Source organism: Scyliorhinus torazame, chromosome 4 (genome assembly GCF_047496885.1).
Source record: "Scyliorhinus torazame isolate Kashiwa2021f chromosome 4, sScyTor2.1, whole genome shotgun sequence".
Taxonomy (NCBI): domain Eukaryota; kingdom Metazoa; phylum Chordata; class Chondrichthyes; order Carcharhiniformes; family Scyliorhinidae; genus Scyliorhinus; species Scyliorhinus torazame.
The window spans coordinates 72,469,123-72,490,573 of record NC_092710.1 but is presented as its reverse complement, the minus strand read 5'-3'; the positions used below and the strand labels follow the sequence as shown (position 1 = coordinate 72,490,573).

The 21,451-nt window shown below is 56.8% G+C and overlaps 1 protein-coding gene across 1 annotated transcript in view; it reads right to left on the bottom strand.

Annotated features, from left to right (window-relative positions):
- LOC140410299 (CD48 antigen-like) overlaps positions 1-21,451 on the bottom strand; it is a 114,635-nt gene that overhangs the window by 42,279 nt on the left and 50,905 nt on the right. The gene's annotated exons all lie outside the window — the stretch shown is intronic.

Below are 21,451 nucleotides of genomic sequence, written 5' to 3'. Positions count from 1 at the left end.
TCAGAGGGTCAGTACTGAGGGCGTGCTGCATTGTCAGAGGGTCAGTACTGAGGGAGTGCTGCACTGTCAGAGAATCAGTACAGAGGGAGTGCTGCACTGTCAGAGTGTCAGTACTGAGGGAGTGCTGCACTGTCAGAGGGTCAGTACAGAGGGAGTGCTGCACTGTCAGAGGGTCAATACTGAGGATGTACTGCACTGTCAGAGGGTCAGTACTGAGGGAGTGCTGCACTGTCAGAGGGTCGGCACTGAGGGAGTGCTGCACTGTCAGAGGGTCAGTCCAGAGGGAGTGCTGCACTGTCAGAGAGTCAGTACTGAGGGAGTGCTGCACTGTCAGAGGGTCAGTACTGAGGGAGTGCTGCACTGTCAGAGGGTCAGTCCAGAGGGAGTGCTGCACTGTCAGAGAGTCAGTACTGAGGGAGTGCTGCACTGTCAGAGGGTCAGTACTGAGGGAGTGCTGCACTGTCAGAGGGTCAGTACTGAGGGAGTGCTGCACTGTCAGAGGGTCAGTACTGAGGGAGTGCTGCACTGTCAAAGGGTCAGTACTGAGGGGAATGCTGCACTGTCAGAGGGTCAGTACTGAGGGAGTGCTGCATTGTCAGAGGGTCAGTGCTGAGGAAGCGCTGCACTGTCAGAGGGTCTGTACTGAGGGAGCACTGCACTGTGAGAAGGTCAGTACTGAGGGAGTGCTGCACTGTCAGAGGGTCAGTACTGAGGGAGTGCTGCACTGTCAGAGGGTCAGTACTGAGGGAGTGCTGCACTGTCAGAGGGTCAGTACTGAGGGAGTGCTGCACTGTCAGAGGGCCAGTATTGAGGGAGTGCTGCACTGTCAGAGGGTCAGTACTGAGGGAGTGCTGCACTGTCAGAGGGTCAATGCTGAGGGAGTGCGGCACTGTCAGTGGGTCAGTACTGAGAGAGTGCTGCACTGTCAGAGGGTCAGTGCTGAGGGAGTGCTGTGCTGTCAGAGGATCAGTACTGAGGGAGCACTGCACTGTCAGAGGGTCAGAACTGAGGGAGCGCTGCACTGTCAGAGGGTCAGTACTGAGGGGAATGCTGCACTGTCAGAGGGTCAGTACTGAGGGAGTGCTGCACTGTCAGAGGGTCAGTACTGAGGGAATGCTGCACTGTCAGAGGGTCAGTACTGAGGGAGTACTGCACTGTCAGAGGGTCAGTACTGAGGGAGCGCTGCACTGTCAGAGAGTCAGTACTGAGGGAATGCTGCACTGTCAGAGGTTCAGTACTGAGGGAGTACTGCACTGTCAGAGGGTCAGTACTGAGGGAGCGCTGCACTGTCAGAGGGTCAGTACAGAGGGAGTGCTGCACTGTCAGAGAGTCAGTACTGAGGGAGTGCTGCACTGTCAGAGGGTCAGTACAGAGGGAGTGCTGCACTGTCAGAGAGTCAGTACTGAGGGAGTGCTGCACTGTCAGAGGGTAAGTACTGAGGGAGTGCTGCACTGCCACAGACTCAGTGCTGAGGGAGTGCTGCACTGTCAGAGGGTCAGTACTGAGGGAGTGCTGCACTGTCAGAGGGTCAGTACTGAGGGAGTACTGCACTGTCAGAGGGTCAGTACTGAGGGAGTGCTGCACTGTCAGAGGGTCAGTACTGAGGGAGAGCTGCGCTGTCAGAGGGTCAGTACTGAGGGAGTGCTGCGCTGTCAGATGGTCAGTACTGAGGGAGTGCTGCACTGTCAGAGGGTCAGTACTGAGGGAGTGCTGCACTGTCAGAGGATCAGTACTGAGGGAGAGCTGCACTGTCAGAGGGTCAGTACTGAGGGAGAGCTGCACTTTCAGAGGGTCAGTACAGAGGGAGCGCTGCACTGCCAGAGGGTCAGTACTGAGGGAGTGCTGCACTGTCAGAGGGTCAGTACTGAGGGAGTGCTGCACTGTCAGAGGGTCAGTATAGAGGGAGCGCTGCACTGCCAGAGGGTCAGTACTGAGGGAGTGCTGCACTGTCAGAGGGTCAGTACTGAGGCAGTGCTGCACTGTCAGTGGGTCAGTACTGAGGGAGTGCTGCACTGTCAGAGGGTCAGTACTGAGGGAGTGCTGCACTGTCGGAGGGTCAGTACTGAGGGAGTGCTGCACTGTCAGTGGGTCAGTACTGAGGGAGTGCTGCATTGTCAGAGGGTTAGTACTGAGGGAGCGCTGCACTGTCAGAGGCTCAGTACTGAGGGAGTGCTGCACTGTCAGAGGGTCAGTACTGAGGGACTGCTGCACTGTCAGAGGGTCAGTACTGAGGGAGTGCTGCACTGTCAGAGGGTCAGTACTGAGGGAATGCTGCACTGTCAGAGGGTCAGTATTGAGGGAGTGCTGCACTGTCAGAGGCTAAGTACTGAGGGAGTGCTGCACTGTCAGAGTGTCAGTACTGAGGGAGTGCTGCACTGTCAGAGGGTCAGTACTGAGGGAGAGCTGCACTGTTAGAGGGTCAGTGCTGAGGGAGTGCTGCACTGTCAGGGGTCAGTACTGAGGGAGAGCTGCACTGTCCGAGGGTCAGTACTGAGGGACAGCTGCACTGTCAGAGGGTCAGTTCTGAGGGAGCGCTGCACTGTCAGAGGGTCAGTATTGAGGGAGTGCTGCATTCTCAGAGCGTCAGTACTGAGGGAGAGCTGCACTGTCAGAGGGTCAGTGCTGAGGGAGTGCTGCACTGTCAGAGGGTCAGCACTGAGGGTGAGCTGCACTGTCACAGTGTCAGTACTGAGTGAGTGCTGCACTGTCAGAGGGTCAGTACTGAGGGAGTGCTGCACTGTCAGAGAGTCAGTACTGAGGGAGCGCTGCACTGTCAGAGGGTCAGTACTGAGGGAATGCTGCACGCTCAGAGGGTCAGTACTGAGGGAGTGCTGCACTGTCAGAGGGTCTGTACTGAGGGAGTGCTGCACTGCCAGAGAGTCAGTGCTGAGGGAGTGCTGCACTGTCAGAGAGTCAGTACTGAGGGAATGCTGCACTGTCAGAGGGTCAGTACTGAGGGAGTACTGCACTGTCAGAGGGTCAGTACTGAGGGAGCGCTGCACTGTCTAAGTGTCAGTACTGAGAGAGTGCTGCACTGTCAGAGGGTCAGTACAGAGGGAGGTCTGCACTGTCTAAGTGCCAGTACTGAGGGAGTGTTGCACTGTCAGAGGGTCAGTACTGAGGGACTACTGCACTGTCAGAGGGTCAGTACTGAGGGAGTGCTTCACTGTCTGAGGGTCAGTACTGAAGGAGAGCTGCACTGTCAGAGGGTCAGTACTGAGGGAGTGCTGCGCTGTCAGATGGTCAGTACTGAGGGAGTGCTGCACTGTCAGAGGGTCAGTACTGAGGGAGTGCAGCACTGTCAGAGGGTCAGTACTGAGGGAGTGCTGCACTGTCAGAGGGTCAGTATTGAGGGAGTGCTGCAGTGTCAGAGGGTCAGTACTGAGGGAGTGCTGCACTGTCAGAGGGTCAATGCTGAGGGAGTGCGGCACTGTCAGTGGGTCAGTACTGAGAGAGTGCTGCACTGTCAGAGGGTCAGTACTGAGGGAGTGCTGTGCTGTCAGAGTGTCAGTACTGAGGGAGTGCTGCACTGTCAGAGGGTCAGTACTGAGGGAGAGCTGCACTGTTAGAGGGTCAGTGCTGAGGGAGTTCTGCACTGTCAGGGGTCAGTACTGAGGGAGAGCTGCACTGTCAGAGGGTCAGTACTGAGAGACAGCTGCACTGTCAGAGGGTCAGTTCTGAGGGAGCGCTGCACTGTCAGAGGGTCAGTATTGAGGGAGTGCTGCACTGTCAGAGCGTCAGTACTGAGGGAGAGCTGCACTGTCAGAGGGTCAGTGCTGAGGGAGTGCTGCACTGTCAGAGGGTCAGCACTGAGGGAGTACTGCACTGTCAGAGGGTCAGTACTGAGGGAGCGCTGCACTGTCTAAGTGTCAGTACTGAGAGAGTGCAGCACTGTCAGAGGGTCAGTACAGAGGGAGGTCTGCACTGTCTAAGTGCCAGTACTGAGGGAGTGTTGCACTGTCTGAGGGTCAGTACTGAGGGACTACTGCACTGTCAGAGGGTCAGTACTGAGGGAGTGCTTCACTGTCTGAGGGTCAGTACTGAAGGAGAGCTGCACTGTCAGAGGGTCAGTACTGAGGGAGTGCTGCGCTGTCAGATGGTCAGTACTGAGGGAGTGCTGCACTGTCAGAGGGTCAGTACAGAGGGAGTGCTGCACTGTCAGAGAGTCAGTACTGAGGGAGTGCTGCACTGTCAGAGGGTCAGTACTGAGAGAGTGCTGCACTGTCATAGGGTCAGTACAGAGGGTGTGCTGCACTGTCAGAGAGTCAGTACTGAGGGAGTGCTGCACTGTCAGAAGGTCAGTACTGAGGGAGTGCTGCACTGCCAGAGAGTCAGTGCTGAGGGAGTGCTGCACTGTCAGAGGGTCTGTACTGAGGGAGTGCTGCACTGCCAGACAGTCAGTGCTGAGGGAGTGCTGCACTGTCAGAGAGTCAGTACTGAGGGAATGCTGCACTGTCAGAGGGTCAGTACTGAGGGAGTGCTGCACTGTCAGAGGGTCAGTACTGAGGGAGTGCTGCACTGTCAGAGTGTCAGTACAGAGGGAGTGCTGCACTGTCAGAGAGTCAGTACTGATGGAGTGCTGCACTGTCAGAGGGACAGCACTGAGAGAGTGCTGCACTGCCAGAGACTCAGTGCTGAGGGAGTGCTGCACTGTCAGAGGGTCAGTACGGAGGGAGTACTGCACTGTCAGAGGGTCAGTACTGAGGGAGTGCTGCACTGTCAGAGGGTCAGGACTGAGGGAGAGCTGCACTGTCAGATGGTCAGTACTGAGGGAGTGCTGCGCTGTCAGATGGTCAGTACTGAGGGAGTGCTGCACTGTCAGAGGGTCAGTACTGAGGGAGTGCTGCACTGTCAGAGGATCAGTACTGAGGGAGAGCTGCACTGTCAGGGGGTCAGTACTGAGGGAGAGTTGCACTTTCAGAGGGTCAGTACAGAGGGAGCGCTGCACTGTCAGAGGGTCAGTACTGAGGGAGTGCTGCACTGTCAGAGGGTCAGTACTGAGGGAGTGCTGCACTGTCAGAGGGTCAGTACAGAGGGAGCGCTGCACTGTCAGAGGGTCAGTACTGAGGGAGTGCAGCACTGTCAGAGGGTCAGTACTGAGGGAGTGCTGCACTGTCAGAGGGTCAGACCTGAGGGAGTGCTGCACTGTCAGAGGGTCAGTACTGAGGGAGTGCCGCACTGTCAGAGGGTCAGTATTGAGGGAGTGCTGCACTGTCAGAGGGTCAGTACTGAGGGAGTGCTGCACTGTCAGAGGGTCAGTACTGAGGGAGTGCTGCACTGTCAGAGGGTCAATGTTGAGGGAGTGCGGCACTGTCAGACGGTCAGTACTGAGAGAGTGCTGCACTGTCAGAGAGTCAGTATTGAGGGAGTGCTGCACTGTCAGAGTGTCAGTACTGAGGGAGTGCTGCACTGTCAGAGGGTCAGTACTGAGGGAGAGCTGCACTGTCAGAGGGTTAGTGCTGAGGGAGTGCTGCACTGTCAGGGGTCAGTACTGAGGGAGAGCTGCACTGTCAGAGGGTCAGTACTGAGGGAGTGCTGCACTGTCAGAGCGTCAATGTTGAGGGAGTGTGGCACTGTCAGAGGGTCAGTACTGAGAGAGTGCTGCACTGTCAGAGAGTCAGTATTGAGGGAGTGCTGCACTGTCAGAGTGTCAGTACTGAGGGAGTGCTGCACTGTCAGAGGGTCAGTACTGAGGGAGAGCTGCACTGTCAGAGGGTCAGTGCTGAGGGAGTGCTGCACTGTCAGGGGTCAGTACTGAGGGAGAGCTGCACTGTCAGAGGGTCAGTACTGAGGGAGAGCTGCACTGTCAGAGGGTCAGTACTGAGGGAGCGCTGCACTGTCAGAGGGTCAGTATTGAGGGAGTGCTGCACTGTCAGAGCGTCAGTACTGATGGAGCGCTGCACTGTCAGAGGGTCAGTATTGAGGGAGTGCTGCACTGTCAGAGCGTCAGTGCTGAGGGACTGCTGCACTGTCAGAGTGCCAGTACTGAAGGTGTGCTGCACTGTCAGAGGGTCAGTGCTGAGGGAGTGCTGCACTGTCAGAGGGTCAGCACTGATGGAGAGCTGCACTGTCACAGTGTCAGTACTGAGTGTGTGCTGCACTGTCAGAGCGTCAGTGCTGAGGGAGTGCTGCACTGTCAGAGGGTCTGTACTGAGGGAGTGCTGCATTGTCAGAGGGTCAGTACTGAGGGAGAGCTGCACTGTAAGAGGGTCAGTACTGAGGGAGTGCTGCACTGTCAGAGGGTCAGTACAGAGGGAGCACTGCACTGTCAGATGGTCAGTACTGAGGGAGAGCTGCACTGGCAGAGGGTCAGTGCTGAGGGAGTGCTGCACTGTCAGAGGGTCAGCACTGATGGAGAGCTGCACTGTCACAGTGTCAGTACTGAGGGAGTGCTGCACTGTCAGAGGGTCAGTGCTGAGGGAGTGCTGCACTGTCAGAGAGTCAATACTGAGGGAATGCTGCACTGTCAGAGGGCCAGTACTCAGGGAGTACTGCACTGTCAGAGGGTCAGTACTGAGGGAGCGCTGCACTGTCAGAGGGTCAGTACGGAGGGAGTGCTCCACTGTCAGAGGGTCAGTACGGAGGAAGTGCTGCACTGTCAGAGGGTGAGTACTGAGGGAGTGCTGCACTGTCAGATGGTCAGTACTGAGGGAGCGCTGCACTGTCAGAGGGTCAGTACTGAGGGAGTGCTGCACTGTCAGAGGGTCAGTACTGAGGTAGTGCTGCACTGTCAGAGGGTCAGTACCGAGGGGAATGCTGCACTGTCAGAGGGTCAGTACTGAGGGAGTGCTGCAGTGTAGAGAGGGTCAGTGCTGAGGACGTGCTGCACTGTCAGAGGGTCAGTACTGAGGGGAATGCTGCACTGTCAGAGGGTCAGTACTGAGGGAGTGCTGCACTGTCAGAGGCTCAGTACTGAGGGAGTGCTGCACTGTCAGAGGGTCAGTACTGAGGGGAATGCTGCACGTTCAGAGGGTCAGTACTGAGGGAGTGCTGCACTGTCAGAGGGTCAGTACTGAGGGAGTGCTGCACTGTCAGAGGGTCAGTACTGAGGGGAATGCTGCACTGTCAGAGGGTCAGTACTGAGGGAGTGCTGCAGTGTAGAGAGGGTCAGTGCTGAGGGAGTGCTGCACTGTCAGAGGGTCAGTACTGAGGGGAATGCTGCACTGTCAGAGGGTCAGTACTGAGGGAGTGCTGCACTGTCAGAGGCTCAGTACTGAGGGAGTGCTGCACTGTCAGAGGGTCAGTACTGAGGGAGTGCTGCAGTGTAGAGAGGGTCAGTGCTGAGGAAGTGCTGCACTGTCAGAGGGTCAGTACTGAGGGGAATGCTGCACTGTCAGAGGGTCAGTACTGAGGGAGTGCTGCACTGTCAGAGGCTCAGTACTGAGGGAGTGCTGCACTGTCAGAGGGTCAGTACTGAGGGAGCACTGCACTGTCAGAGGGTCAGTACTGAGGGAGAGCTGCACTGTCAGAGGGTCAGTACTGAGGGAGCACTGCACTGTCAGAGGGTCAGTACTGAGGGAGCGCTGCACTGTCAGAGGGTCAGTACTGAGGGAGTGCTGCACTGTCAGAGGGTCAGTACAGAGGTAGTGCTGCACTGTCAGAGGGTCAGTACTGAGGGGAATGCTGCACTGTCAGAGGTTCAGTACTGAGGGAGTGCTGCAGTGTCAGAGGGTCAGTGCTGACGGAGTGCTGCACTGTCAGAGGGTCAGTACTGAGGGGAATGCTGCACGTTCAGAGGGTCAGTACTGAGGGAGTGCTGCAGTGTAGAGAGGGTCAGTGCTGAGGAAGCGCTGCATTGTCAGAGGGTCAGTACTGAGGGAGCACTGCACTGCCAGAGGGTCAGTACTGAGGGAGCACTGCACTGTCAGAGGGTCAGTACTGAGGGGAATGCTGCACTGTCAGAGGGTCAGTACTGAGGGAGCACTGCACTGTCAGAGGGTCAGTACTGAGGGAGCACTACACTGTCAGAGGGTCAGTACTGAGGGGAATGCTGCACTGTCAGAGGGTCAGTACTGAGGGAGTGCTGCACTGTCAGAGGGTCAGTACTGAGGGAGTGCTGCAGTGTCAGAGGGTCAGTGCTGAGGAAGCGCTGCACTTTCAGAGGGTCTGTACTGAGGGAGTGCTGCACTGTCAGGGGATCAGGACTGACAGAGTGCTGCACTGTCAGAGAGTCAGTACTGAGGGAGCGCTGCACTGTCAGAGTGTCAGTACTGAGGGAGTGCTGCACTGTCAGAGGGTCAGTACTGAGGGAATGCTGCACGCTCAGATGGTCAGTACTGAGGGAGTGCTGCACTGTCAGAGGGCCAGTACTGAGGGAGTGCTGCATTGTCAGAGGGTCAGTACTGAGGGACTACTGCACTGTCAGAGGGTCAGTACTGAGGGAGTGCTTCACTGTCTGAGGGTCAGTACTGAAGGAGAGCTGCACTGTCAGAGGGTCAGTACTGAGGGAGTGCTGCGCTGTCAGATGGTCAGTACTGAGGGAGTGCTGCACTGTCAGAGGGTCAGTACAGAGGGAGTGCTGCACTGTCAGAGAGTCAGTACTGAGGGAGTGCTGCACTGTCAGAGGGTCAGTACTGAGAGAGTGCTGCACTGTCATAGGGTCAGTACAGAGGGTGTGCTGCACTGTCAGAGAGTCAGTACTGAGGGAGTGCTGCACTGTCAGAGGGTCAGTACTGAGAGAGTGCTGCACTGCCAGAGAGTCAGTGCTGAGGGAGTGCTGCACTGTCAGAGGGTCTGTACTGAGGGAGTGCTGCACTGCCAGACAGTCAGTGCTGAGGGAGTGCTGCACTGTCAGAGAGTCAGTACTGAGGGAATGCTGCACTGTCAGAGGGTCAGTACTGAGGGAGTGCTGCACTGTCAGAGGGTCAGTACTGAGGGAGTGCTGCACTGTCAGAGTGTCAGTACAGAGGGAGTGCTGCACTGTCAGAGAGTCAGTACTGATGGAGTGCTGCACTGTCAGAGGGACAGCACTGAGAGAGTGCTGCACTGCCAGAGACTCAGTGCTGAGGGAGTGCTGCACTGTCAGAGGGTCAGTACGGAGGGAGTACTGCACTGTCAGAGGGTCAGTACTGAGGGAGTGCTGCACTGTCAGAGGGTCAGGACTGAGGGAGAGCTGCACTGTCAGATGGTCAATACTGAGGGAGTGCTGCGCTGTCAGAGGGTCAGTACTGAGGGAGTGCTGCACGGTCAGAGGGTCAGTACTGAGGGAGTGCTGCACTGTCAGAGGATCAGTACTGAGGGAGAGGTGCACTGTCAGGGGGTCAGTACTGAGGGAGAGCTGCACTGTTAGAGGGTCAGTGCTGAGGGAGTGCTGCACTGTCAGGGGTCAGTACTGAGGGAGAGCTGCACTGTCCGAGGGTCAGTACTGAGGGACAGCTGCACTGTCAGAGGGTCAGTTCTGAGGGAGCGCTGCACTGTCAGAGGGTCAGTATTGAGGGAGTGCTGCACTGTCAGAGCGTCAGTACTGAGGGAGAGCTGCACTGTCAGAGGGTCAGTGCTGAGGGAGTGCTGCACTGTCAGAGGGTCAGCACTGAGGGAGAGCTGCACTGTCACAGTGTCAGTACTGAGTGAGTGCTGCACTGTCAGAGGGTCAGTACTGAGGGAGTGCTGCACTGTCAGAGAGTCAGTACTGAGGGAGTGCTGCACTGTCAGAGGGTCAGTACTGAGGGAATGCTGCACGCTCAGAGGGTCAGTACTGAGGGAGTGCTGCACTGTCAGAGGGTCTGTACTGAGGGAGTGCTGCACTGCCAGAGAATCAGTGCTGAGGGAGTGCTGCACTGTCAGAGAGTCAGTACTGAGGGAATGCTGCACTGTCAGAGGGTCAGTACTGAGGGAGTACTGCACTGTCAGAGGGTCAGTACTGAGGGAGCGCTGCACTGTCTAAGTGTCAGTACTGAGAGAGTGCTGCACTGTCAGAGGGTCAGTACAGAGGGAGGTCTGCACTGTCTAAGTGCCAGTACTGAGGGAGTGTTGCACTGTCAGAGGGTCAGTACTGAGGGACTACTGCACTGTCAGAGGGTCAGTACTGAGGGAGTGCTTCACTGTCTGAGGGTCAGTACTGAAGGAGAGCTGCACTGTCAGAGGGTCAGTACTGAGGGAGTGCTGCGCTGTCAGATGGTCAGAACTGAGGGAGTGCTGCACTGTCAGAGGGTCAGTACTGAGGGAGTGCTGCACTGTCAGAGGGTCAGTACTGAGGGAGTGCTGCACTGTCAGAGGGTCAGTATTGAGGGAGTGCTGCACTGTCAGAGGGTCAGTACTGAGGGAGTGCTGCACTGTCAGAGGGTCAATGGTGAGGGAGTGCGGCACTGTCAGTGGGTCAGTACTGAGAGAGTGCTGCACTGTCAGAGGGTCAGTACTGAGGGAGTGCTGTGCTGTCAGAGTGTCAGTACTGAGGGAGTGCTGCACTGTCAGAGGGTCAGTACTGAGGGAGAGCTGCACTGTTAGAGGGTCAGTGCTGAGGGAGTTCTGCACTGTCAGGGGTCAGTACTGAGGGAGAGCTGCACTGTCAGAGGGTCAGTACTGAGAGACAGCTGCACTGTCAGAGGGTCAGTTCTGATGGAGCGCTGCACTGTCAGAGGGTCAGTATTGAGGGAGTGCTGCACTGTCAGAGCGTCAGTACTGAGGGAGAGCTGCACTGTCAGAGGGTCAGTGCTGAGGGAGTGCTGCACTGTCAGAGGGTCAGCACTGAGGGAGAGCTGCACTGTCACAGTGTCAGTACTGAGTGAGTGCTGCACTGTCAGAGGGTCAGTACTGAGGGAGTGCTGCACTCTCAGAGAGTCAGTACTGAGGGAGCGCTGCACTGTCAGAGGGCCAGTACTGAGGGAATGCTGCACGCTCAGAGGGTCAGTACTGAGGGAGTGCTGCACTGTCAGAGGGTCTGTACTGAGGGAGTGCTGCACTGCCAGAGAGTCAGTGCTGAGGGAGTGCTGCACTGTCAGAGAGTCAGTACTGAGGGAATGCTGCACTGTCAGAGGGTCAGTACTGAGGGAGTACTGCACTGTCAGAGGGTCAGTACTGAGGGAGCGCTGCACTGTCTAAGTGTCAGTACTGAGAGAGTGCTGCACTGTCAGAGGGTCAGTACAGAGGGAGGTCTGCACTGTCTAAGTGCCAGTACTGAGGGAGTGCTGCGCTGTCAGATGGTCAGTACTGAGGGAGTGCTGCACTGTCAGAGGGTCAGTACAGAGGGAGTGCTGCACTGTCAGAGAGTCAGTACTGAGGGAGTGCTGCACTGTCAGAGGGTCAGTACTGAGAGAGTGCTGCACTGTCATAGGGTCAGTACAGAGGGTGTGCTGCACTGTCAGAGAGTCAGTACTGAGGGAGTGCTGCACTGTCAGAGGGTCAGTACTGAGGGAGTGCTGCACTGCCAGAGAGTCAGTGCTGAGGGAGTGCTGCACTGTCAGAGGGTCTGTACTAAGGGAGTGCTGCACTGCCAGACAGTCAGTGCTGAGGGAGTGCTGCACTGTCAGAGAGTCAGTACTGAGGGAATGCTGCACTGTCAGAGGGTCAGTACTGAGGGAGTGCTGCACTGTCAGAGGGTCAGTACTGAGGGAGTGCTGCACTGTCAGAGTGTCAGTACAGAGGGAGTGCTGCACTGTCAGAGAGTCAGTACTGATGGAGTGCTGCACTGTCAGAGGGACAGCACTGAGAGAGTGCTGCACTGCCAGAGACTCAGTGCTGAGGGAGTGCTGCACTGTCAGAGGGTCAGTACGGAGGGAGTACTGCACTGTCAGAGGGTCAGTACTGAGGGAGTGCTGCACTGTCAGAGGGTCAGGACTGAGGGAGAGCTGCACTGTCAGATGGTCAGTACTGAGGGAGTGCTGCGCTGTCAGATGGTCAGTACTGAGGGAGTGCTGCACTGTCAGAGGGTCAGTACTGAGGGAGTGCTGCACTGTCAGAGGATCAGTACTGAGGGAGAGCTGCACTGTCAGGGGGTCAGTACTGAGGGAGAGTTGCACTTTCAGAGGGTCAGTACAGAGGGAGCGCTGCACTGTCAGAGGGTCAGTACTGAGGGAGTGCTGCACTGTCAGAGGGTCAGTACTGAGGGAGTGCTGCACTGTCAGAGGGTCAGTACAGAGGGAGCGCTGCACTGTCAGAGGGTCAGTACTGAGGGAGTGCAGCACTGTCAGAGGGTCAGTACTGAGGGAGTGCTGCACTGTCAGAGGGTCAGACCTGAGGGAGTGCTGCACTGTCAGAGGGTCAGTACTGAGGGAGTGCCGCACTGTCAGAGGGTCAGTATTGAGGGAGTGCTGCACTGTCAGAGGGTCAGTACTGAGGGAGTGCTGCACTGTCAGAGGGTCAGTACTGAGGGAGTGCTGCACTGTCAGAGGGTCAATGTTGAGGGAGTGCGGCACTGTCAGAGGGTCAGTACTGAGAGAGTGCTGCACTGTCAGAGAGTCAGTATTGAGGGAGTGCTGCACTGTCAGAGTGTCAGTACTGAGGGAGTGCTGCACTGTCAGAGAGTCAGTACTGAGGGAGAGCTGCACTGTCAGAGGGTCAGTGCTGAGGGACTGCTGCACTGTCAGGGGTCAGTACTGAGGGAGAGCTGCACTGTCAGAGGGTCAGTACTGAGGGAGTGCTGCACTGTCAGAGGGTCAATGTTGAGGGAGTGAGGCACTGTCAGAGGTCAGTACTGAGAGAGTGCTGCACTGTCAGAGAGTCAGTATTGAGGGAGTGCTGCACTGTCAGAGTGTCAGTACTGAGGGAGTGCTGCACTGTCAGAGGGTCAGTACTGAGGGAGAGCTGCACTGTCAGAGGGTCAGTGCTGAGGGAGTGCTGCACTGTCAGGGGTCAGTACTGAGGGAGAGCTGCACTGTCAGAGGGTCAGTACTGAGGGAGAGCTGCACTGTCAGAGGGTCAGTACTGAGGGAGCGATGCACTGTCAGAGGGTCAGTATTGAGGGAGTGCTGCACTGTCAGAGCGTCAGTACTGATGGAGCGCTGCACTGTCAGAGGGTCAGTATTGAGGGAGTGCTGCACTGTCAGAGCGTCAGTGCTGAGGGAGTGCTGCACTGTCAGAGTGCCAGTACTGAGGGTGTGCTGCACTGTCAGAGGGTCAGTGCTGAGGGAGTACTGCACTGTCAGAGGGTCAGCACTGATGGAGAGCTGCACTGTCACAGTGTCAGTACTGAGTGAGTGCTGCACTGTCAGAGCGTCAGTGCTGAGGGAGTGCTGCACTGTCAGAGGGTCTGTACTGAGGGAGTGCTGCATTGTCAGAGGGTCAGTACTGAGGGAGAGCTGCACTGTAAGAGGGTCAGTACTGAGGGAGTGCTGCACTGTCAGAGGGTCAGTACAGAGGGAGCACTGCACTGTCAGAGGGTCAGTACTGAGGGAGAGCTGCACTGGCAGAGGGTCAGTGCTGAGGGAGTGCTGCACTGTCAGAGGGTCAGCACTGATGGAGAGCTGCACTGTCACAGTGTCAGTACTGAGGGAGTGCTGCACTGTCAGAGGGTCAGTGCTGAGGGAGTGCTGCACTGTCAGAGGGTCAGTACTGAGAGAGTGCTGCACTGTCATAGGGTCAGTACAGAGGGTGTGCTGCACTGTCAGAGAGTCAGTACTGAGGGAGTGCTGCACTGTCAGAGGGTCAGTACTGAGAGAGTGCTGCACTGCCAGAGAGTCAGTGCTGAGGGAGTGCTGCACTGTCAGAGGGTCTGTACTGAGGGAGTGCTGCACTGCCAGACAGTCAGTGCTGAGGGAGTGCTGCACTGTCAGAGAGTCAGTACTGAGGGAATGCTGCACTGTCAGAGGGTCAGTACTGAGGGAGTGCTGCACTGTCAGAGGGTCAGTACTGAGGGAGTGCTGCACTGTCAGAGTGTCAGTACAGAGGGAGTGCTGCACTGTCAGAGAGTCAGTACTGATGGAGTGCTGCACTGTCAGAGGGACAGCACTGAGAGAGTGCTGCACTGCCAGAGACTCAGTGCTGAGGGAGTGCTGCACTGTCAGAGGGTCAGTACGGAGGGAGTACTGCACTGTCAGAGGGTCAGTACTGAGGGAGTGCTGCACTGTCAGAGGGTCAGGACTGAGGGAGAGCTGCACTGTCAGATGGTCAATACTGAGGGAGTGCTGCGCTGTCAGAGGGTCAGTACTGAGGGAGTGCTGCACTGTCAGAGGGTCAGTACTGAGGGAGTGCTGCACTGTCAGAGGATCAGTACTGAGGGAGAGGTGCACTGTCAGGGGGTCAGTACTGAGGGAGAGCTGCACTGTTAGAGGGTCAGTGCTGAGGGAGTGCTGCACTGTCAGGGGTCAGTACTGAGGGAGAGCTGCACTGTCCGAGGGTCAGTACTGAGGGACAGCTGCACTGTCAGAGGGTCAGTTCTGAGGGAGCGCTGCACTGTCAGAGGGTCAGTATTGAGGGAGTGCTGCACTGTCAGAGCGTCAGTACTGAGGGAGAGCTGCACTGTCAGAGGGTCAGTGCTGAGGGAGTGCTGCACTGTCAGAAGGTCAGCACTGAGGGAGAGCTGCACTGTCACAGTGTCAGTACTGAGTGAGTGCTGCACTGTCAGAGGGTCAGTACTGAGGGAGTGCTGCACTGTCAGAGAGTCAGTACTGAGGGAGTGCTGCACTGTCAGAGGGTCAGTACTGAGGGAATGCTGCACGCTCAGAGGGTCAGTACTGAGGGAGTGCTGCACTGTCAGAGGGTCTGTACTGAGGGAGTGCTGCACTGCCAGAGAGTCAGTGCTGAGGGAGTGCTGCACTGTCAGAGAGTCAGTACTGAGGGAATGCTGCACTGTCAGAGGGTCAGTACTGAGGGAGTACTGCACTGTCAGAGGTCAGTACTGAGGGAGAGCTGCACTGTCAGAGGGTCAGTACTGAGAGACAGCTGCACTGTCAGAGGGTCAGTTCTGATGGAGCGCTGCACTGTCAGAGGGTCAGTATTGAGGGAGTGCTGCACTGTCAGAGCGTCAGTACTGAGGGAGAGCTGCACTGTCAGAGGGTCAGTGCTGAGGGAGTGCTGCACTGTCAGAGGGTCAGCACTGAGGGAGAGCTGCACTGTCACAGTGTCAGTACTGAGTGAGTGCTGCACTGTCAGAGGGTCAGTACTGAGGGAGTGCTGCACTCTCAGAGAGTCAGTACTGAGGGAGCGCTGCACTGTCAGAGGGTCAGTACTGAGGGAATGCTGCACGCTCAGAGGGTCAGTACTGAGGGAGTGCTGCACTGTCAGAGGGTCTGTACTGAGGGAGTGCTGCACTGCCAGAGAGTCAGTGCTGAGGGAGTGCTGCACTGTCAGAGAGTCAGTACTGAGGGAATGCTGCACTGTCAGAGGGTCAGTACTGAGGGAGTACTGCACTGTCAGAGGGTCAGTACTGAGGGAGCGCTGCACTGTCTAAGTGTCAGTACTGAGAGAGTGCTGCACTGTCAGAGGGTCAGTACAGAGGGAGGTCTGCACTGTCTAAGTGCCAGTACTGAGGGAGTGCTGCGCTGTCAGATGGTCAGTACTGAGGGAGTGCTGCACTGTCAGAGGGTCAGTACAGAGGGAGTGCTGCACTGTCAGAGAGTCAGTACTGAGGGAGTGCTGCACTGTCAGAGGGTCAGTACTGAGAGAGTGCTGCACTGTCATAGGGTCAGTACAGAGGGTGTGCTGCACTGTCAGAGAGTCAGTACTGAGGGAGTGCTGCACTGTCAGAGGGTCAGTACTGAGGGAGTGCTGCACTGCCAGAGAGTCAGTGCTGAGGGAGTGCTGCACTGTCAGAGGGTCTGTACTAAGGGAGTGCTGCACTGCCAGACAGTCAGTGCTGAGGGAGTGCTGCACTGTCAGAGAGTCAGTACTGAGGGAATGCTGCACTGTCAGAGGGTCAGTACTGAGGGAGTGCTGCACTGTCAGAGGGTCAGTACTGAGGGAGTGCTGCACTGTCAGAGTGTCAGTACAGAGGGAGTGCTGCACTGTCAGAGAGTCAGTACTGATGGAGTGCTGCACTGTCAGAGGGACAGCACTGAGAGAGTGCTGCACTGCCAGAGACTCAGTGCTGAGGGAGTGCTGCACTGTCAGAGGGTCAGTACGGAGGGAGTACTGCACTGTCAGAGGGTCAGTACTGAGGGAGTGCTGCACTGTCAGAGGGTCAGGACTGAGGGAGAGCTGCACTGTCAGATGGTCAGTACTGAGGGAGTGCTGCGCTGTCAGATGGTCAGTACTGAGGGAGTGCTGCACTGTCAGAGGGTCAGTACTGAGGGAGTGCTGCACTGTCAGAGGATCAGTACTGAGGGAGAGCTGCACTGTCAGGGGGTCAGTACTGAGGGAGAGTTGCACTTTCAGAGGGTCAGTACAGAGGGAGCGCTGCACTGTCAGAGGGTCAGTACTGAGGGAGTGCTGCACTGTCAGAGGGTCAGTACTGAGGGAGTGCTGCACTGTCAGAGGGTCAGTACAGAGGGAGCGCTGCACTGTCAGAGGGTCAGTACTGAGGGAGTGCAGCACTGCCAGAGGGTCAGTACTGAGGGAGTGCTGCACTGTCAGAGGGTCAGACCTGAGGGAGTGCTGCACTGTCAGAGGGTCAGTACTGAGGGAGTGCCGCACTGTCAGAGGGTCAGTATTGAGGGAGTGCTGCACTGTCAGAGGGTCAGTACTGAGGGAGTGCTGCACTGTCAGAGGGTCAGTACTGAGGGAGTGCTGCACTGTCAGAGGGTCAATGTTGAGGGACTGCGGCACTGTCAGAGGGTCAGTACTGAGAGAGTGCTGCACTGTCAGAGAGTCAGTATTGAGGGAGTGCTGCACTGTCAGAGTGTCAGTACTGAGGGAGTGCTGCACTGTCAGAGAGTCAGTACTGAGGGAGAGCTGCACTGTCAGAGGGTCAGTGCTGAGGGACTGCTGCACTGTCAGGGGTCAGTACTGAGGGAGAGCTGCACTGTCAGAGGGTCAGTACTGAGGGAGTGCTGCACTGTCAGAGGGTCAATGTTGAGGGAGTGAGGCACTGTCAGAGGTCAGTACTGAGAGAGTGCTGCACTGTCAGAGAGTCAGTATTGAGGGAGTGCTGCACTGTCAGAGTGTCAGTACTGAGGGAGTGCTGCACTGTCAGAGGGTCAGTACTGAGGGAGAGCTGCACTGTCAGAGGGTCAGTGCTGAGGGAGTGCTGCACTGTCAGGGGTCAGTACTGAGGGAGAGCTGCACTGTCAGAGGGTCAGTACTGAGGGAGCGCTGCACTGTCAGAGGGTCAGTATTGAGGGAGTGCTGCACTGTCAGAGCGTCAGTACTGATGGAGCGCTGCACTGTCAGAGGGTCAGTATTGAGGGAGTGCTGCACTGTCAGAGCGTCAGTGCTGAGGGAGTGCTGCACTGTCAGAGTGCCAGTACTGAGGGTGTGCTGCACTGTCAGAGGGTCAGTGCTGAGGGAGTACTGCACTGTCAGAGGGTCAGCACTGATGGAGAGCTGCACTGTCACAGTGTCAGTACTGAGTGAGTGCTGCACTGTCAGAGGGTCAGTACTGAGGGAGTGCTGCACTGTCAGAGGGTCAATGTTGAGGGACTGCGGCACTGTCAGAGGGTCAGTACTGAGAGAGTGCTGCACTGTCAGAGAGTCAGTATTGAGGGAGTGCTGCACTGTCAGAGTGTCAGTACTGAGGGAGTGCTGCACTGTCAGAGAGTCAGTACTGAGGGAGAGCTGCACTGTCAGAGGGTCAGTGCTGAGGGACTGCTGCACTGTCAGGGGTCAGTACTGAGGGAGAGCTGCACTGTCAGAGGGTCAGTACTGAGGGAGTGCTGCACTGTCAGAGGGTCAATGTTGAGGGAGTGAGGCACTGTCAGAGGTCAGTACTGAGAGAGTGCTGCACTGTCAGAGAGTCAGTATTGAGGGAGTGCTGCACTGTCAGAGTGTCAGTACTGAGGGAGTGCTGCACTGTCAGAGGGTCAGTACTGAGGGAGAGCTGCACTGTCAGAGGGTCAGTGCTGAGGGAGTGCTGCACTGTCAGGGGTCAGTACTGAGGGAGAGCTGCACTGTCAGAGGGTCAGTACTGAGGGAGCGCTGCACTGTCAGAGGGTCAGTATTGAGGGAGTGCTGCACTGTCAGAGCGTCAGTACTGATGGAGCGCTGCACTGTCAGAGGGTCAGTATTGAGGGAGTGCTGCACTGTCAGAGCGTCAGTGCTGAGGGAGTGCTGCACTGTCAGAGTGCCAGTACTGAGGGTGTGCTGCACTGTCAGAGGGTCAGTGCTGAGGGAGTACTGCACTGTCAGAGGGTCAGCACTGATGGAGAGCTGCACTGTCACAGTGTCAGTACTGAGTGAGTGCTGCACTGTCAGAGCGTCAGTGCTGAGGGAGTGCTGCACTGTCAGAGGGTCTGTACTGAGGGAGTGCTGCATTGTCAGAGGGTCAGTACTGAGGGAGAGCTGCACTGTAAGAGGGTCAGTACTGAGGGAGTGCTGCACTGTCAGAGGGTCAGTACAGAGGGAGCACTGCACTGTCAGAGGGTCAGTACTGAGGGAGAGCTGCACTGGCAGAGGGTCAGTGCTGAGGGAGTGCTGCACTGTCAGAGGTCAGTACTGAGGGAGAGCTGCACTGTCAGAGGGTCAGTACTGAGAGACAGCTGCACTGTCAGAGGGTCAGTTCTGATGGAGCGCTGCACTGTCAGAGGGTCAGTATTGAGGGAGTGCTGCACTGTCAGAGCGTCAGTACTGAGGGAGAGCTGCACTGTCAGAGGGTCAGTGCTGAGGGAGTGCTGCACTGTCAGAGGGTCAGCACTGAGGGAGAGCTGCACTGTCACAGTGTCAGTACTGAGTGAGTGCTGCACTGTCAGAGGGTCAGTACTGAGGGAGTGCTGCACTCTCAGAGAGTCAGTACTGAGGGAGCGCTGCACTGTCAGAGGGTCAGTACTGAGGGAATGCTGCACGCTCAGAGGGTCAGTACTGAGGGAGTGCTGCACTGTCAGAGGGTCTGTACTGAGGGAGTGCTGCACTGCCAGAGAGTCAGTGCTGAGGGAGTGCTGCACTGTCAGAGAGTCAGTACTGAGGGAATGCTGCACTGTCAGAGGGTCAGTACTGAGGGAGTACTGCACTGTCAGAGGGTCAGTACTGAGGGAGCGCTGCACTGTCTAAGTGTCAGTACTGAGAGAGTGCTGCACTGTCAGAGGGTCAGTACAGAGGGAGGTCTGCACTGTCTAAGTGCCAGTACTGAGGGAGTGCTGCGCTGTCAGATGGTCAGTACTGAGGGAGTGCTGCACTGTCAGAGGGTCAGTACAGAGGGAGTGCTGCACTGTCAGAGAGTCAGTACTGAGGGAGTGCTGCACTGTCAGAGGGTCAGTACTGAGAGAGTGCTGCACTGTCATAGGGTCAGTACAGAGGGTGTGCTGCACTGTCAGAGAGTCAGTACTGAGGGAGTGCTGCACTGTCAGAGGGTCAGTACTGAGGGAGTGCTGCACTGCCAGAGAGTCAGTGCTGAGGGAGTGCTGCACTGTCAGAGGGTCTGTACTAAGGGAGTGCTGCACTGCCAGACAGTCAGTGCTGAGGGAGTGCTGCACTGTCAGAGAGTCAGTACTGAGGGAATGCTGCACTGTCAGAGGGTCAGTACTGAGGGAGTGCTGCACTGTCAGAGGGTGAGTACTGAGGGAGTGCTGCACTGTCAGAGTGTCAGTACAGAGGGAGTGCTGCACTGTCAGAGAGTCAGTACTGATGGAGTGCTGCACTGTCAGAGGGACAGCACTGAGAGAGTGCTGCACTGCCAGAGACTCAGTGCTGAGGGAGTGCTGCACTGTCAGAGGGTCAGTACGGAGGGAGTACTGCACTGTCAGAGGGTCAGTACTGAGGGAGTGCTGCACTGTCAGAGGGTCAGGACTGAGGGAGAGCTGCACTGTCAGATGGTCAGTACTGAGGGAGTGCTGCGCTGTCAGATGGTCAGTACTGAGGGAGTGCTGCACTGTCAGAGGGTCAGTACTGAGGGAGTGCTGCACTGTCAGAGGATCAGTACTGAGGGAGAGCTGCACTGTCAGGGGGTCAGTACTGAGGGAGAGTTGCACTTTCAGAGGGTCAGTACAGAGGGAGCGCTGCACTGTCAGAGGGTCAGTACTGAGGGAGTGCTGCACTGTCAGAGGGTCAGTACTGAGGGAGTGCTGCACTGTCAGAGGGTCAGTACAGAGGGAGCGCTGCACTGTCAGAGGGTCAGTACTGAGGGAGTGCAGCACTGTCAGAGGGTCAGTACTGAGGGAGTGCTGCACTGTCAGAGGGTCAGACCTGAGGGAGTGCTGCACTGTCAGAGGGTCAGTACTGAGGGAGTGCCGCACTGTCAGAGGGTCAGTATTGAGGGAGTGCTGCACTGTCAGAGGGTCAGTACTGAGGGAGTGCTGCACTGTCAGAGGGTCAGTACTGAGGGAGTGCTGCACTGTCAGAGGGTCAATGTTGAGGGAGTGCGGCACTGTCAGAGGGTCAGTACTGAGAGAGTGCTGCACTGTCAGAGAGTCAGTATTGAGGGAGTGCTGCACTGTCAGAGTGTCAGTACTGAGGGAGTGCTGCACTGTCAGAGAGTCAGTACTGAGGGAGAGCTGCACTGTCAGAGGGTCAGTGCTGAGGGACTGCTGCACTGTCAGGGGTCAGTACTGAGGGAGAGCTGCACTGTCAGAGGGTCAGTACTGAGGGAGTGCTGCACTGTCAGAGGGTCAATGTTGAGGGAGTGAGGCACTGTCAGAGGTCAGTACTGAGAGAGTGCTGCACTGTCAGAGAGTCAGTATTGAGGGAGTGCTGCACTGTCAGAGTGTCAGTACTGAGGGAGTGCTGCACTGTCAGAGGGTCAGTACTGAGGGAGAGCTGCACTGTCAGAGGGTCAGTGCTGAGGGAGTGCTGCACTGTCAGGGGTCAGTACTGAGGGAGAGCTGCACTGTCAGAGGGTCAGTACTGAGGGAGAGCTGCACTGTCAGAGGGTCAGTACTGAGGGAGCGCTGCACTGTCAGAGGGTCAGTATTGAGGGAGTGCTGCACTGTCAGAGCGTCAGTACTGATGGAGCGCTGCACTGTCAGAGGGTCAGTATTGAGGGAGTGCTGCACTGTCAGAGCGTCAGTGCTGAGGGAGTGCTGCACTGTCAGAGTGCCAGTACTGAGGGTGTGCTGCACTGTCAGAGGGTCAGTGCTGAGGGAGTACTGCACTGTCAGAGGGTCAGCACTGATGGAGAGCTGCACTGTCACAGTGTCAGTACTGAGTGAGTGCTGCACTGTCAGAGCGTCAGTGCTGAGGGAGTGCTGCACTGTCAGAGGGTCTGTACTGAGGGAGTGCTGCATTGTCAGAGGGTCAGTACTGAGGAAGAGCTGCACTGTAAGAGGGTCAGTACTGAGGGAGTGCTGCACTGTCAGAGGATCAGTACAGAGGGAGCACTGCACTGTCAGAGGGTCAGTACTGAGGGAGAGCTGCACTGGCAGAGGGTCAGTGCTGAGGGAGTGCTGCACTGTCAGAGGGTCAGCACTGATGGAGAGCTGCACTGTCACAGTGTCAGTACTGAGGGAGTGCTGCACTGTCAGAGGGTCAGTGCTGAGGGAGTGCTGCACTGTCAGAG